Source organism: Sinocyclocheilus anshuiensis, unplaced genomic scaffold (genome assembly GCF_001515605.1).
Source record: "Sinocyclocheilus anshuiensis isolate Anshui unplaced genomic scaffold, SAMN03320099.WGS_v1.1 scaffold1052, whole genome shotgun sequence".
Lineage (NCBI taxonomy): Eukaryota > Metazoa > Chordata > Actinopteri > Cypriniformes > Cyprinidae > Sinocyclocheilus > Sinocyclocheilus anshuiensis.
The window spans coordinates 849,333-854,370 of record NW_015549556.1 but is presented as its reverse complement, the minus strand read 5'-3'; the positions used below and the strand labels follow the sequence as shown (position 1 = coordinate 854,370).

Here is a 5,038-nt window from a genome sequence, read left to right as displayed (position 1 = left end):
GCTCCAGTTTATGTTAGGATGCAGCATCAGATCAGACAGCAAAACAGCTCACTAGTGTTTGGAAAAAAGCCATAAAATCAGTAGACAAAACCCAGCACCCACCACGGACAGAAAGCGATGTTACATCATACTATAAATGTATTTTAACACCAAATGTAGACTGACACAATCTTGACAACATAATGGGAGGTTGAGAAGTTTTGTTGAAGATTCACACAACCATTCGAGATTAACATGCACTGGATTCATATGACAATTATATAGACAAAAGTTGATGAAATGAAAGGCTCTGCGAAAGAAAGAGGGTTCAATCGGGGGAAGGAGGCTGCGAGTGTGTGATGCAGGCCAGCCGCAAGAAGAAGGAATGTGTCTGCCAAAGAATGAGAGAAAGCGAGGGAAACGCAGAGGAGGAGACGGGGTGGAAAGAGGGAGGGAATAGAGAAGCGTGTGTGTAAAGCATGCATGTGTATGTGGCATGGCTGTTGAATGAGTGGGCCTTGTGTAGCAGTATTCCGGCTGCTTCTCTGCGCTAGAGCCACTTGTCAGAGCAGTGTGTGTCTGTGAGTGCGTTCACACGTGTTTGCGGGAGACAGACCACCGCAACTAACCACCTGAGAAACTGCACACCATAGGTATTCCTCAAACTCAGCACAAGCCACCTTTGTACAGAGTTGTCTCCTGTGCGATGAGAGGAATGACGGTGTGGAGAGCTCATTGCGTTCTCTCTCACAGTGTGATTCTGGTGGTCCTCCTGATCCCTCAGCAGGGAAATGCCCACCCACAGTGCCTGGACTACAAGCCTCCGTTCCAGCCTCCGGAGCCCCTGCTCTTCTGCAAGGAGTATGCCAAATTCGGATGCTGTGACATTGACAGGGATAACCAAATATCCCAGCGCTTCTACCAGATCATGGACTACTTCGATCAGACTGGATTCATGGCCTGTGGGAAGTACATCCGCAGCATACTTTGCCAGGTGAGTCTCGGGTCAGGATGATTTTTTCTTTGCTAAATTCTTTATAGAAATGCACTTAAATCAATGGACAGGGATGTTGAATTATATTTATTTTAAAGGCACAGTTCACGTAAAAGGTCTATATCTGCTGTCCGCTCCTTGTGTTCTTTTGTTCATTTATTTTGTGTTCATCCTGGTGGATGTGTCTTACATTGTTGTTCCCTGTCTTGTTTTGACTATGCAGGTTTACCCAAAAAAAGAAAATTAATTTACTCACCGTCAAGTTGGTATGAATGCTCTGTTGAGCACAACATATTATATTTTGAAGAATGTTGGTGACCAAACCAGTGACGGTAGCCATTGACTTCCATAGTATGAAATAATCTAAAAATACTATGGAAGTCAATGGCTACCGCCAACCATTTGGTTACCAACATTCTTCAAAATATTTTATTTTGTGTTCAAAAGAAAGAAACTCATGCGCATTTGGAACAACTTGAGGGTGAGTAAATGATGACAGTTTTCATTTTTAGGTGAACTGTCCCTTTAACTTTAACCCAATATGTTCTATTATATTCTATTATATATTATATTTATTGATTATTTAATTATATTAGTTTTATTATTACATAACATAATATTATTAATTAAATATGCATAAATATTTGATATTTATATTAATTAATTATTCAGTTGTGTTAGTAAATGATGAGCTTTTGTAACAGACTGTGCCTCATTCATCAGTGTTTACAGAGGAGGTTACGTCATGCGTGAGTTACATCATTTTTGTTTTGGCTATGCTTTTAGAAGGCTGGATGACTTCTGAATTTGTAATGAGCTATTTTAGTGATGATGAAATCATATAATTCCTTTTTGGGGCCAACCAAAACTTACATCCAAATTATAATCACCTACTAGGTTTATGATTGCAAATTCAAGGCTGCCGGGATTAAACAATGATAATTTAGCATATGGTTTTGAGATTGCAGGGGGATTGCGGTTGGCGAATGGAAGACCTGATGCATTTGACTGTGGTGAAGCTGAGCTCAATGATTGTCTTTGTTGGAACATTTATCCCAGATACAGGGAGCTGCTTGTGTTCTCCAACCTGCAGAGAAGCAAAATATATGCTTCCTCTATAACTAGGCATATTATATTCCTGTGGAAAGGTCAGGGCAGCAAAGATACTGAAGAAAGAGAGAAAGAAAGAAAGTGCAAAAGTAGAGGATAGGCTTCTAAATATTCATAATGCATCTGTTTTGGATCTGATTGGTCGAACTGCATTCCTAGAGTGCTGATAATAATTTCAGCAGCACTGGAACTTTTCCTGTGTCTATGCTTGTGCTTTCTAGACTTTCACCAGTAGATGGCAACAAGTGGTTGTCTTTATGAGTCACTGAATCATTGGATCATTCGGTATTTAATATGCTGATTTATTCAAAACTGAATCACTGAATTATTCACTCAACTGATTCATTTAAAAATATGCATTCTTTCTGGATCGAATCAGGTGACTGTCTCCATGAGAGAGTCATTGAATCGTTCACTCAACCGATTAATTCAACAGTTCTGATTCATTCAGGAATATACTGTAACTAAACTACTGTGTGATGCTTAGAGAACTTGGCAGACCAAAAAATGCATTCATTGAATCATTCACTCAACCAGTTCATTCAAAATCACTGATTCATTCCCTGATTGCAACAGGTGACTGTCTTATGAGTGAGTCATTCAATCGTTCACAACGTCGATTTGTGCAACGATTATGATTTGTTCAGGAACGTAATGCCACTACTGTTGCTTGGAGATTTTGGTGGACCAAAGATATAAATATGAATATAAGTTTGGCTGTAATTCAGAGGCTGCAGAGCATTCTTGCTCATGTTATTGCATCAACAAACAGTGGAATTTTTCAAAATGATAAATATATGATCATATTCTCAGGTATGCCACAGTTTTGGTCAAACCTTTGGCTGCCCTCTTGGTTTGTTTTGTGGCTCTTGAGAACCAAAACCAAATAGAAGTGGTAGAAATGTTTGTTTCATGTGACATTTCCTATTAAAGCGGTTAAAATAATGACTCAACAGAGACGAGCTTTACATCTGTAAATTCATAATTGCCTAATGAGCGACGGGCACAGACATATAAGCTAATGGGATTTGAGACCCAGTAGAATGGAGCAAATGTGTTGATAAGCGAAACCCTGCAGGGGCCATCTGTTGAACAAAACCCATGCAGGGTTTGTTAACAACACAGATTGTGATCTCCTACAGAGTCTCATAATTACAGAACCATATAAACAAAATTATACGAGGGACAAAAACAGAAGAACAGTAGCTGGACAAGAACTCACAATGGGATCAGAAGGTATGGAGGACAAAAATATACAGCACATCTGAAGAAAAGAGAGCATGGGAATTGGTGCTTTTCCCAGCGTTGTTCAAAACAAGTAGACACTTGGCATTGCACTCAGAAGTGTTTACTATAATCTTGCATGTGAAACAGTAGTTAAAACACACTCAGTGTAACACATCAACCCATCTTATATGATATCCATGAAGTAAAATAAGAAAAATAAGTCTTTTGTTAGACATTTGAGAGTAATATTTTGACCCATGTCCTCAGAAATCGTGACCCGTGACCTTCAGTTTTTTATTAAGCCTGAAAACTAAAGCCAAATGTTGTAGACTCAGAAGTTTCCTTGACATAGACACTCATTTCAGCCCTTTCTGCAAGGTTTTTCCTCAGGATATTACATAACATTGTGTGTTGTTTAGGAAATGCTGGACTCATTTATACCATTTAAACCCCCTAAATAGGTCTGTATTTTGTTTGAATTGCAGCCAAACATCATTAGAGAGCATTGAAACATTATTCATCCACATTTCAGTGCCTGTGATGTGTTACGAGCGAGTTAGCCCATCAATCCAAGCCACTTTCAGGTCCATTATTTATTTATAATATCATTATAGTAATCTCGGATGTCTTCCAGTCCCGAGCTGGCAGTATCATTGCCAAGGCTGGCTCAGTGCTCTGATGGGTGTGGTGTTGTGGTTAACATAATGAGGGCTTGGTTAGTCCAAAATGGCCAAGAGTTGCTGTATTTATAGCTCAAACGATCATCACCAGCTGCTGGATTTAATCCTGGGATCCCGGCTGTAGAGAAGACGTGCAGAGTGCCACGTTTGCCAGACGATGAGGAGGAGAGAAGCAGAGAGGCTTACACAGCAAATGTGTTTCAGATGAATTTGTTATTTGAGATTAACTTAAAGTTTATTGATGATAGGTGCAAGTCTTTGTTCATGGGTCAGTGACATGACATATGTTTTTATGGATCTATTAATTGATTAAAAAGTATAGTACATTACAAATGCATCTCATACACTATTAAAAATGAAGGATCTTTATATATTAACAAAACTTGACATCACAAAATGCATCTTGCACAAACTTGCAGAGCAAAAACATAAAACAGTAAATGCTGTCATATCAGATCTTTTAAATATGTATTTTAAAATTATTTTTGAAAGTAACCATTAAGCAGTGAACACTTGTATTCAGTGTGTAAGAAAAATGTCATGTGGTATAAAGGTTTTTTCAAATTGAAAATGAAATTGAAATGAACAAATCAAATATAAGTACATTTCTAAGACCTTGGCACATGCATATTAAACAAAATTTGTAAATTTATAATTGACTGTCATAACGTCTCATACTCATACTTAACACTTTATAGTTTTAATCGTCTTTATAGTTGTCATCCTTAAAGGGATAGTTCACCCAAAAATGAAAATTGTATAATTTTCTCAGTCTCAAGTTGTTCTAAACCTGTATGAATTTATTTATTCTATTCCTTTATTAAAAACAAAAGACGTTTTGAAGAATGTTGATAACCAAACAGTTTATGGTCCCCACTGACTTCAAAAGTATTTTTTTTCCATACTAAGGAAGTCAATGGCTACCAGCAACAACATCTGTGTTCAGCAGAAGAAAGCAATTCATACATGTTTGCAACAACTTAAGACTGAGTAAATGATGACAGAAGAACGTCTCAGGTTACTTATGTAACCATGGCGAGCACTAAGT

The 5,038-nt window shown here is 37.9% G+C and overlaps 1 pseudogene; it reads left to right on the top strand.

Annotated features, from left to right (window-relative positions):
• The first annotated feature begins 694 nt into the window (after positions 1–694).
• The window catches only part of LOC107656954 (HHIP-like protein 1), a 16,234-nt pseudogene continuing 11,890 nt past the window's right edge, over positions 695–5,038 (top strand).